The following is a 13,041-nucleotide window of genomic DNA, read 5'->3' on the forward strand; positions in this document are numbered from 1 at the left end:
TATGTGGCAGGGCCTTTCGGAGCCTCATGCAAACACTCTCACATGCTTGCGGATCCTTCATTTGTCACACTCACCTCAATGTCCTGAGCATTTTGAATGCTGCCTGCTGGGGTTCACTTTCAGTTGTTCACCTGAGCTGACCTGCATCTCCACCCACCCAACATTCACACTCCCATGCAGCACCTGATCTCACCCACCACAACTAGCATTTCACTTTCAGTTTGGACAGTATGGTCTTGATTCGGTTTTTTGTGCACTTCCCTGTCTTTTCTCCTCCCCCAGTCATCCATTTCATTTCCACCATCACTGTTCCACCTCCCCTTCGTGACCTAACAGCCACAACCCTTTTCCTTCGGGGATGTCCAGGTGAACGTGCACATTCCCTTCCTTCCCGTAAATCCCACCCTCATCCACATTCACATCCCCAACCTCCTCCTTCCCACCTCCAGGGCTCGTGTCTGCCTCCGAGTCCCCACCAACGACCCTCACTGTCCCTTCTACTGCTACCATCAAACCCTCACCCTACCGCCTCATTCTGCCCTTGGTCATTCTCAACATTCCTTCATTCCACGCTCACCCTCAGTTCACTCCCCAGGAGGCTGTTATAGACTCATCAGGGCCTTCCCTTTGATGTTCATCTGGACATCCCCCCCCTTCCCCCCTTGGAACCCCTTACCCTCCCTAACCCTTGGTCCTCTCCCCCGCCTTGGACTCCTTCCCTGTTTAGTTCTTCCCCATTCCTGACTCCTTCAGGCACCCTCACTTCTTCCTCCACCCTTAGTCCATCCCCTCTCCTGACCCTTTCCACCAGCCTTACTTCTTCCACCAGCCTTACTCCCTCCCCTCTCCGCACTCCTTCCTCCTCCCGGACTCCCTCCCCTCTCTGCACTTCTTCCTCCCCGAGATTCCCTCCCCTTTCCGCATTCATTCCCCCCTCCGAAATCCTTCCCTTACACCTTCCACCGCCTTACACCTACCTCCCCAGTTACCGTCCTCTCCCTGTTACTCCGTGCTCCCTCCCCCATTCCCAACCTCCCCCCCAACATCTTCATTCCCCACCTCCCACCCTCACCCCATCCTGACACTTCTTCATCTCCCAGTCAATCCTAGACCTTCCTCTCCCACCACCCCCCCGGTACATCTTCCTCTCCCAAAAACAGCTTGACCTTCCTCTCCACCCCCTTGAACATCATCCGTTGTGACCAGACATTCAATGGTGACTTTCCAACTTTAGTGGGCTGCTTCACAACAGAGCCATGTCCATGTATGTTTTCAAGAAGGAGTTAGATATAGCTCTTGGGGTGAAAGGGATCAAAGGATATGGGGAGAAAGCGAGAGCAGACTATTGTGGTGGATGATCAGCTATGATCATAATGAATGGCGGAGCAGGCTCTAAGAGCTGAATGGCCTACTCCTGCTTCTAGTTTCTATGTTTCTATGAGAATCTATGAGGTTCCTTCACTGTGTTGTTGCTGTCGGGCTCCAGTATCTTCTGCTTCTCAGATGTCTGCAATGTGAGCAAGGGCCTGGCGGTAAGTCCTGACTTCTGCACATCACAGTTGTCCAGACGTGTTCTGCACTGGCATGCAATCCTGCCACCATGGACCGACAATCCAGTGGCAGGGGGGTAGGGGAAGGGGGATGATTCCGGTGGGCTAGCCTTATCATGACATGCAAATGTATTACAATGAGGATCCCAATGTCCAATGGCGGGGAATGATGGGCTGAGCTGACAATAGCAAAGCTAGTTTCATGACATCGTGAAACCGATTTCTGGCCTTCGCACCATATTATCTGCTCATGCCGCCGAGCATTCCACCCCATGTCTTCAGTGCAGCAGTCCTGGTCTTGAAGTACTGAGAGGTGGGCGCGTGGCTGCACTTTAAACATGGTGCCGGCATGATGAAGCAGCGAGGTGGTGGTGTGGCGGAAATGGAGGCAGGATCGGGACGATATGACGAGAAAAGCCGCCATTGTAAGCGGCAGGTAAAACGTCCTTTTTCTTGCCCTCTTCCGCACTTAGTGCAAATCGAGGACGATTCCCCCCCAATTGCATGGATTCAAACATCGAGTTGTAGAAAAGATAGGCATGGATTTGGGATGTTCAGGGGCTTTTGAAAGGAAAGGGAGTTTTGAAATGGGGCAATAGTTTACAAGCACAGAGGGATTCAATGGTTTTTCTTGAGGAAATGTGTGATGATGGCAGATTTGAAGAAGAGTGTGACCTTGAGGCAATAGAACCTTTAAAATTATCAGCTAACATAGGATCCAGGAAAGGAAGTTGGATGGTCAGCTGTTCAGTGGGAATAAAATTGAGGAAGCAGGAGGTGGATCTCATGGACAAGATGAATTTGTTGGTGGCATGAAGGGGGAAAGTTTGATTATTTTTGCTAAAATTGATGCTGTCTATAGTTTCAGAACCTTTTTCTTTTGGTGATTTAGCAGGTTTGGTGATTTACAGATTTTATTATACAAATGCTCATACCAGACCAAATTTTCCTTCTAATAATTAATGGCATTGGCAGGCCAGTCTCCAAAACCAACTCCAAACTAATCAAGGAACTTAAAATATCCCACAAAGAACCCCCAATTTGTTTTGGCAGGGCAGATGCTATGTGCCAGGCAGATCAAATCCACAAGGGGAACTTGATCACGTGGTCACAACTGTTTTGCAATTTATATTTCATTTTGAGATGCATGCCCTGAATTCAGAAGTAATAAGACTGCCAGGACTTCAGAGATTTTTAGAAAACTAAATTAAACAGTTATTGGTGCTTTTCACTTTTGTTGCTCCTGTGCAAATCTCAAATGTAGTTCAAATCATTTCGTATCTGGTTCCACAAATGCAAAAACCATACGAAAGATTACAAGTGATACCAGCACACTTCAACACCTTGAACATAAAGTGAATTATTCAGCTATAAGGAAAAGAAGGAAACATTATTAGGAGGAAGAAATGGATGTTTCTCTTTTTTAAGTCTTAACATTGCTCTTTTTCTTCTTGAGGCTTGTGTCCTGCCACACTCAGTTCTACTTGGTCCAATTAAAGAAAGAAAGATTTGCACTCATGTAGAGCTTTTCACGACCATCGGACATCTCAAAGTGCTTTACAGCCAAGGAGATACTTTTGAAGTGTAGTCATTGTTAGAATGTAGCAAACACTGCAGCCAATTTGCACACAGAAAACTCCCACAAGCAACAAGGTAATAAATGTAATGTCTTTGCAATGTTGATTGAGGGCTAAATATTGGCCAGGACACAGAGGGTGGGGGTTGGGGAGAGGCGGTGAGGGGGATAATTCCCTTACTCTCCATTGACATGTAAATGCTTGTCATCGAGGGCTAGCAGGCAGCTTCACCAGCTCGCACTGGAACAACAGAAATGGTATGAAATTGGAACAAGGTTGCATTTCCCTCATCTGCAACCAACTTACATAGGTCCACTTCTGTATAAGTAAACATGCGGTAGATTGGAAAACAGCAAGGAAGCAGGCAGACAGTGGAGCACATCCCAGAGTAGCTTCCTGCTTCTGCTGCTCTAGATCCATTAAAGGTTTTGTAGGAATGTTAAAGCTGAAGCCTTGGCCAATGTGTCTAGTAAAGGTTAATGAAATGTGCTTACTGCCTCTCTGTTACTCAGACAGGAACAATTAGTTTTTTCTCTTCTGCTCCTGCTCCAGAATGAGAAATATATCATTACCTCTCTCCTGGAATTAGTGTTTTTCACTTTTCATTGAGTTTTATGGCCCTGTTAATAGAATTCTGTGGATTTTATTAAATTGGTTGCCATTATCTTGTTACTTCTATTATCTGAGACAGAATGTTTCTCAATATGTCAACTATCTATGTACCTTCTTCTCCATTAAGGTAAGGGAACCATTTTCCCCCCTCTTTAAAAGCCACAAGGGCAGTGAGTCAAGTTGCTCCCATTACTAAGAGATTTGCAAGAGTCTCCTTTTTTTTGTTGAAGTTGTAGGCATCTTCCCAAATGCCTTGAAAAGCGTGAATGTTTTGCCACTAGAAGAGTTGAGTGAGAAAATCAAAGCCAAATTTCTGCCATCTGTGCAACAAATAGCAACATGCATCTTTCTGTTTTCACATGCCACCTGCATTGTTGCTGAATATTTTTGGCAATTAGATGGTTGTGTTCTATTCCAGAAAGCATAGAATTGAAGCCAATTCTTGAACACTGATATATTTATTTACAGAGGTAAACATTACAAACATATGCCTCCTAACCCAAGAACCATAGTTTTAGCCTGTGTCTATTTATAGGGCCTCAACTGAATGTTTTGCACCATTTGAATACCATTAAACATAACTAATATCTAATTAGCAGTTGTGGAAGCTAACATGAAGTTATGAACAGCTTTTGTAGAATTATGTTACATGTTGCATTGAACAGTTTAAAATTCCTTCTAATCTATGACAAAACACTACTGCAAACAATTGGGTACAGCATCATGCCAGTTTTGTTACCAAAGTAAAATTACTATGTGGAAGGTGAGATCACATTTCTTTAGTGAAACAACTTCTATTATAGTATAGACTTCTGATTATTGCTGAGTACTTAATTTCCATTGTTTAATTTTGTTTTGTTCTGTATTTTTTTTTCTTGCCTTTGATGTTATCTTAGGATTTGCATTGTGCACTTTCAGGCTGCTTTAATTTATCACAATGGACTGCTCCATTCAAATCAAAAACAGAATTACCTGGAAAAACTCAGCAGGTCTGGCAGCATCGATGGAGAAGAAATCAGTTGACGTTTCGAGTCCTCACGACCCTTCGGCAGAACTGAAGGGTCGTGAGGACTCGAAATGTCAACTGATTTCTTCTCCACCGATGCTGCCAGATCTGCTGAGTTTTTCCAGGTAATTCTGTTTTTGTTTTGGATTTCCAGCATCCACAGTAACTTTTAGCTTTTTGTTTTTATTTTTGCTCCATTCAAATGATGAGCTGAGAACAAGTGTTTGTGACACAAGCAGATTATTGGCAAGAAGAGATTCACTGAAAACAAATGCCTAATAAAACCGAAAGTAGCCTCAAAAGTAACGTTGAAAGGAAGGTTGTTACACAACAAATAGAGAGAGAAAAAACAGAATTGCCTCATATTCTAAATCAGATGAGCTACCAGTTTTTCAAGGATCAGATCTGTTCAGACGAAAGTGACAGAAAACAAATTAGTTCTAGATGTAGCATTGCAGCACAATCAAATGGCATGAAAAAATAAAACGCAATGTCCATCAATAGAATACAAGTATGGCAGCAATAAATTACATTTGCATTCCTTCTGGTTGTAATTTATAATGTTGTAGCTGCAGCCCTACTCCCAAGACTTGGGCACATAATTTAGCCTGACACTTTAATGTAGTACTGAAGGAGGGGTGCACTGCTGGATAAGACATTAAATCCAGGCCCTGTCCACCCTCTCAGGTGGATGTAAAAGGTTCTGTCACACTTTTTGAAGAAGAGCAGGGTATGCTGCTGGTCTTCTGCCCAATATGTATGCCTCAATCTACAATTGGTCATTTATTTAATTGTTTTGTGTGAGTTTGCTGTGTGAAAATTATCTGCAGAATTCCTTACATTACAACATTGACTATACTTGAATAATACTTCATCGGCAGCAAAGTGATTTGGGACGCCTCAAAGTCATGAAAGATATATAATTCCATGCATTTCTTTTCTACTTTCTTCATTGTGCTTGAAATCTAAAGTCCTGACCAAATAAACAGCTTTACAAAAATTCAGCACTTCAATTGCATTATATTTTTTGAATTATTAAAATAGAATGTTTACTGACACTAATTGAAATGTTCTTTTTTCCAGTCTGTCAACTATGTTGTCATATCATTGATGTTGGGGAGTGGAACCATAGAACCATAGAAAAGTTACAGCACAGAAGGAGGCCATTCGGCCCATCTTGTCCATGTCAGCCTGATGACGCCCAGGTCCCCTTTCTAATCCCACCTTCCTACACCGGGTCCATAGCCCTGCAGCTTACAGCACTTTTTAAAAGAGTTTAGAGTTTCTGCCTCTACCACCAACTTGGGCAGCGAATTCCAGACACTCAGTACCCTCTGTGTAAAAATGTTCTTCCTCATGTCCCCGCTAAACCTTCTGCCACTTATCTTGAATCTATGTCCCCTGGTTCTAGAATTCTCCACCAAGGGAAACAATTTTATCCTGTCCACTCTATCTATTCCCCTCATAATTTTGTACACCTCAATCAAGTCACCTCTCAGCCTTCTTTGTTCTAAGGAAAATAACCCCAACCTATCCAATCTCTCATCATAGCTACACTTTTCTAACCCTGGCAACATTCTTGTAAACCTCCTCTGCACTCTCTCCAGAGCTATTACGCCCTTCCTGTAATGTGGTGACCAGAACTGCACACAATACTCCAGTTGTGGCCTCACCAGTGTTTTATAGAATTCCAACATTATATCCTTACTTTTATCTTCTATACCTCTGCCAATGAAGAAGAGCGTTCCATATCCCTTCTTTACAACCTTGTCTACTTGAACTGCTGCCTTCAGGGACCTGTGTACTTGTATGCCAAGATCTCTCATTTCATCTACCCCTCTTAGTATATTCTCATTTATTGTGTAATCCCTGTAACTGTTTGACCTCCCTAAATGTATGACCTCACACCTCTCTCTGTTAAAATTCATCTGCCACTTTACCGCCCACTCCACCAACCCATCTATATTGTGTTGGAGATTATGGCTATCCTCTACACTATCCACTACTCGGCCAATCTTTGTGTCATCTGCAAATTTCCCAATCGTGCCCCCCGCGTTCACGTCCAAATCGTTAATATATAACACAAACAGCAAGGGTCCCAACACGAGCCATTCACAAGGGCATCCATCAACCATTACCCTTTGTTTCCTGTTACAAAGCCAACCTTTTATCCAGTTTGCCACATTACCCTGAATCCCATGGGCTTTTACTTTCCTGACCAATCTGCCATGTGGGACCTTGCCAAATGCCTTGTTAAAATCTATGCACACAACATCCACTGCACTACCTTCATCAACCCTTCTTGTCACTCCCTCAAAGAATTCAATCAAATTTGTGAGGCAAGACCTTCCTTTAACAAATCCATGCTGACCATCCCTGACTAGTCCATGCCTTTCCACATGACAGTTAATTCTATCTCTCAGGGTTGATTCTACTAATTTGCTCACCACTGATGTAAGACTAACTGGCCTATAATTGTTTGACATTTCCTTTGATCCCTTTTTAAACAATGGAACTATGTTTGCATTTCTCCAGTCCTCTGGTACCTCCCCTGAATCTGGTGAAGATTGCAAAATCATCTTCAGAGCGTCTGCTATCTCCTCCCTGACTTCCTTCAGCAGCCTCGGAAACAATCCATCTGGCCCTGGTGACTTATCAACTTTCAAGGATTTCAACCCTTCGAGTACTTCCTCTCTCTTTATGACTATCCCATCCAATATCTCGCAGTGTTCCTCCTGGGCTACTATATCTACATCCTCCCTTTCCTTTGTAAACACAGAAACAAAATATTCATTCAAAACCCTTCCCACAGCCTCTGCATCTACACACAAGTTTCCATCTTCATCTCTGATAGGTCCCATTATTTCCTTCACTAACCTTTTAGCATTAATGTATTGGTAAAACATCTTTGGGTTATCTTTAACTTTACTTGCTAATCTTTTTTCATGCCCTCTCTTTGATTTCCTTATTTCCTTTTTTACTTCATCCCTGCACTTCCTATATTCGTCTAGGCTATCTGCAGTGCTTAGTTCTTTGTGCCTATCATACCCTTTCTTTTTATGTTTGATCTTCCCCTGTATTCCTCTAGACAACCAGGAGGGTCTAGATTTGGCAGTACCACTCTTATTTTTGTAGGGGACATGTATACTTTGTACAATTAGGATCTCGCTTTTAGTGCTTCCCACTGGTTTTCCACTGTTTTATTCTCCAGCAGTGCTGTCCAGTCCACCTCAGCCAAGTCCCTTCTCATTTCTGCAAAATTTTCCTCCCCCACTTCAAGACTTTTACTCCTGCCTTATCTCTGTCCTTTTCCTTGGTAATGCTAAATTTAATTGAATCGTAATCACTGTCCCTGATATGGTCGCCAACTGTCATTTCACCCACTTGCCCTTCTTCGTTCCCCAAGACTAGGTCTAGAATTGCATCTCCTCTCGTTGGGTTTGTCACTAATTGGTTGAAACAATTTTCTTGGACACACTGCATGAATTTTTCTCCCTCAGTGCCCCTTATATTTTTGAATCCCAGTTTATATTAGGATAGTTGAAGTCTCCTACTATTATTGCCCTCTTGTTCATACAAGCAGAAATTTGCCTACATATTTGTTCTTCTATCTCCCTTTCACTATTTGGAAGTAATAATTATATATATATTAAGGCTAAATAGAAGGTATGTATTCCAAAACATCTGTATCTAGTTATGATAGTGAAGGAATATCAGTTAATGACAAAAATATAGTTTTATTAAAATTAATCTTTGACTAACATTTATAGAACTGTGCGTAGAGCATTTAAAGGAAAAGCTCAAAGAAGTGTGGACTGATCCAGCTTTAACATTAAACCTAAAATTTGCATTAACACTTACCCTTATACAATTAATAATCATTAACTCTGAAAAGATTCTAGCAACTACAGTAAGTCATCAAAAAATGTAACGTGCATTAAAATAGAACAGTAGGGTTTCATCATCTTTTGAGCTTATCCCAAATATCTTGCTGTTTCATGAAAATGAGCTTCCTTACCCTATTAATTTATACTATAGAAGAATCATTTTTCTCAAAGTTATTACATAGATAGAATATGCTCATGAATGATTTAATAGTCCCGTTTTTATTGGCACTCATCAAAATGTAATTTATCATCAATTTATCATCAAATATAATGTGCTTCAAATAAAATTTTGATTCTGCTTCGCACAATCTAAAACGATCAAGTCAGATATCATCTAATAAGATAGAATTTTCATTGCCCCCAAGACATATACAATTGGGGCACCACTTTTCAGCGCTTCTCCCCCAGTATTAAGGTGAGGCCAAGATTTTGAGCCTCGGACCATGTTGTAATGACGTTGAGTTAGGAGCTTGCACAGTTTCCAGATACATGATCAAGTTGGATGTAGGGAAGGAACAGGTGAGCCTCGCAGTCCACAATCTGGGTTCAGTGGCGGTCAGATAGGAAGATCACCGACCTCAAGAGCACTTTTGGGGTTTTGGGAATGTTGTTGTGGAACAGGTAGGAAGATCATAGCCTTCGGGAGTAGCGTTGGGCAGTAGGAGTGTTGTTGAGAGGGCTAGAATGCAGGGACCAGGCTTGGGATGGTTGCGGGGGAGATTGAGGGTGGTGGGGGGAGTGGGGGAACGGGGTGGGTGTCTGGCCCTGAAGGTCAAGGTCAGGAAAGGGGTCAGAGATGTCAGGACTAGGAGTAGTGGTGATTATGATAGGTACTTACTTTTTTATACTTAAGCAGTGTTAGTACACTACCAATAGCACTGGCTGCCTCATGGCAAACCAAAGTTGTAGCAGGTATTGATCCACTTCTCTGCATATGCAGCCAACACCTGGTTGCAATGTGGGTAAGGATACACCTTGTTTTTCCTTTCTTAATATGGCATCCAGCCGAGAAGGAAGAAACAGTTTGGACAAGTACTCTTATTTCCCTGTATTTACTGTTTTTCCCTTCTGGGTGTGCACTTCTCATTGGAACCCATTTTTTTTATCCTTATCTGGCTGCATGGCACCTAAAAACTGAGTGCTACGAAGCCAAAGTTAGCACCTGCTCCATCTTTTACTGGTTGTAATTGATTGGTCAGGCATCAACAGTGAAGCAAGTATGTGGCCGAGATCACCCCTCCCGTCAGCAGCGAGGGTAGTGGCGCGTGGGGCAGACAATATGGCGGGAGCTGAAAGATCGGTTTCCTGATGGCAGGGATTGATGGTGGGAACTTGCGGTCCTGACTATCATGGTAGGATAATGGTGGGGTTTCAATGGCGATGGGGGGGGTTAGGGTGTGGGTAAAGGCTGAAGGGTAGAATGTATTTAAGTTAGCTTCAAAGGACACATACACCATGGCTGCTGCGAACCTACTCAGTGCCTTGAAGTCCAGATGTTGAAATGCTGGATGGGAGCTGGGTCATCGGGTGGGCAGAGCTGCAGGTCATCTCAACTGGATAACCATTATCATTCCCACCAGAGGCTGTTAGGAAGCCGTTTTGCATCTCTTTATCGGGATTCAAATGAACACCTGACTGGAACTGACCCCCTCCATCCATTCACCCGCCCTGCCAGCAGGATTTCACGCCTGTCCAGAGCACATCCGGACCAACCCTAGCACTAACCCTAACCCTAATGCATAACATTTTGGGAATTATCTGGATGGAGGCCTGGAGCAGCTTGTGGACCCTGGGGCAGATGGTGAAGCCTTGCGATGGTGGGCCCTGGAGCAGAATGTACACCAGTGAGCGGATGGAGCATCGAGCTCCAGGTGTACAAGCAGCAGGAGGTAATGGAGCTTTTGTGTCATGTTTGTGGTGGGGAGGGAAGAATATGGGAAGGAGGGGCACAAGGAAGTGGGGCGGGTGTGGAGGCCAAAAGCTGGGTGGGGGTGGGAGTGGGGGAGGTGTCGAGATTGAAGTCTTGTGGGTGTCTTGGATAGCTGCGGTGGGGAATGGAGTAGAGTCTGGGGATGGCTGTGGGGAAAGAAGGGGTCTGTGAATGGTGGGAGTTGCAGGTAGAGGAGGACCGAGGAGTGGGTGGCAGGTGCAGGTATAGAAGGGGTCCTTGCATGGGGGTTGCAGGTGGAGAACGGGACCCTGAGTGGAGGGTAGGGTTTCGAGAGAGGAGTCTGTCAAATCGATTGATGAACCCTTGGGGGGAAAGCCAGGGAATTGGTTGGAGGATGGAATTGTGACTGCTAAAGGGGACAATGGTATGCAGTTGTGGGGGGAGGATGACGGTCCTGCGATGACGGGTGATGGGGCAATTAGGGTTCTTGGAGGGGGCACGCAGTGAAATGCGGATCTTTAGGATGGGAAGGACGAATGTGGGCATCTCCACGGTGATGGGGGATGTGGACATTGACTGTGGTGGGCCGAAGGGTAATGAGAAGGGGTTCAACGGTAACCATGGGGAGGTTGCCTCGACATCGTGGGGGTGGGGCGTGGGGTTTCAATGGTGATGGGGGGGGGTTAGGGTGTGGGTAAAGGCTGAAGGGTAGAATGTATTTAAGTTAGCTTCAAAGGACACATACACCATGGCTGCTGCGAACCTACTCAGTGCCTTGAAGTCCAGATGTTGAAATGCTGGATGGGAGCTGGGTCATCGGGTGGGCAGAGCTGCAGGTCATCTCAACTGGATAACTGAAGGAGAGCCCCAGCATATAGTTCTGACTATGCATAGGCGTTTGGTTTGAATAGGCTATGAAGGGCAAAGGAGGTTTCTCGCACATGGCTTACAAGGGCATTGGCAAAGATTGATGCCTCCCTGTGCATGCATGATTCCGAGGGACATAGACCCAGCCTGGGTTGCCCCCTCGAATAGAGGGGGTGTGCACAGTCTTTAAAACTAACAGATGCAATAAAGACACATCAGGCTTCCTTAAAGTGCAAGTGTACATATATTAACAACTGAGCATCAACAATGAAAAATGTCAGTGCTACCACAGTGAAATCAGAACTTCTTAATTTTACATTGCCTGTCATTGCGTCTGGGTGCTTCCTTGACGTCTGCAGCATGGGTGGAGGCAGCCAGCTGATCACTATACCCTGTTGCCTTTAATGGCTTTGGTGGGTTTCCTCTAGATCCTCAAGGCCGGAGGGCCACAGCTTGCTTTCGGTTTCCTGCTCTGGGGCAAGTCCCAGACGCCAGGGCTGATGGGGTCACAGACAAAGGGAATTCACAGGAGCCGGATACCCTCAAAGAGTCCTGAATGGAGGTCCCAAGGGTGTCCTCCTGATGTTCCTCCTCCCTTTTGGGTGCCCAAGGGCCCTGCCTGACTCCTTGAGGGAAAGGGTCACCCGGAAGGAGGTTGACTAGCCATTGCAAAAGCTTTTCCATGGTTACAGCGATGGAGCACATGTCTGCCTGGCAGAAACTGGGTGTCCTGCTGGACCATATTCTCCATGGCATCAGCTACCCTCCCCATGGAGACCTTGATGTGCGCACATGTCAGCTCCACTTCATCAGAGAGCAGATGGATGGACTCCTGCGCCTCATGTGCCACTCTGTTGAGGGCCTCTGACTCATCTGCCTGATGCTCCCCTGCCTCCCATTGCATCTCCAGTATCTTTTCTAGGACCACTTCCAGAGGCTCATCATCAGGCTTGGACTTAGCAAAGGCATCTTCCCTAGCTGTCGTCCAAGTGCTGGTGACCTTAGCTGTCCCTGCCTCCTCCTGCTGCGGACATGTGTCCGTGCTGTGACCACCAGAATGTGAGACCCTGCCTGAACTAGTTGTAGTATCCACTGAGGTGTGTGTCTCAGGCCTGGTGGAGGATGGTGGAGGATGCAAGTGACTGCTGTGGAGTCTCTACAGTTGCAATATCAGTGTTGTCATTATCATCCTTGCTCCTTTCCTGGCTGGAGCTGGAGCTAGGCTGGGGTTAGGGGTCTGGCATAACCTTCTTCTTGTTGGCACCTGTAATGGAAAGAGGAGAAAATGAGTGACTGCATGGGCTGCCTCCAACATTGCACCGAGCATGACCCTCAGGTTTCTTCGTGAAGTCATTAAGCATGCTTCCTCACTGACTGGCAGGCGGACATCAACCTCGGCGTCTCCACATCCATGGTCTCGATCCTCCCCTGCGAGCATGGAAACCCTGCTCTTTGAATTGTCTGAGGGGACAGAAATTGAGCATGCCCCCTCCTGTCTTCTCACTCTCATGCCTGTTTATGTTAGCTTGTCCTGTGCAAGGAGGAAAGAAGCTTTGAGAGCAATTGGGATGCAGGTGGTGTTCATATGCTGCCATTCTTCACCACCAACCCACTGGCAACTTTGTGCCATGTGAAAGATGCACTGTAGCTA

This window comes from Cetorhinus maximus, chromosome 11 (assembly GCF_964194155.1).
Source record: "Cetorhinus maximus chromosome 11, sCetMax3.hap1.1, whole genome shotgun sequence".
NCBI lineage: Eukaryota > Metazoa > Chordata > Chondrichthyes > Lamniformes > Cetorhinidae > Cetorhinus > Cetorhinus maximus.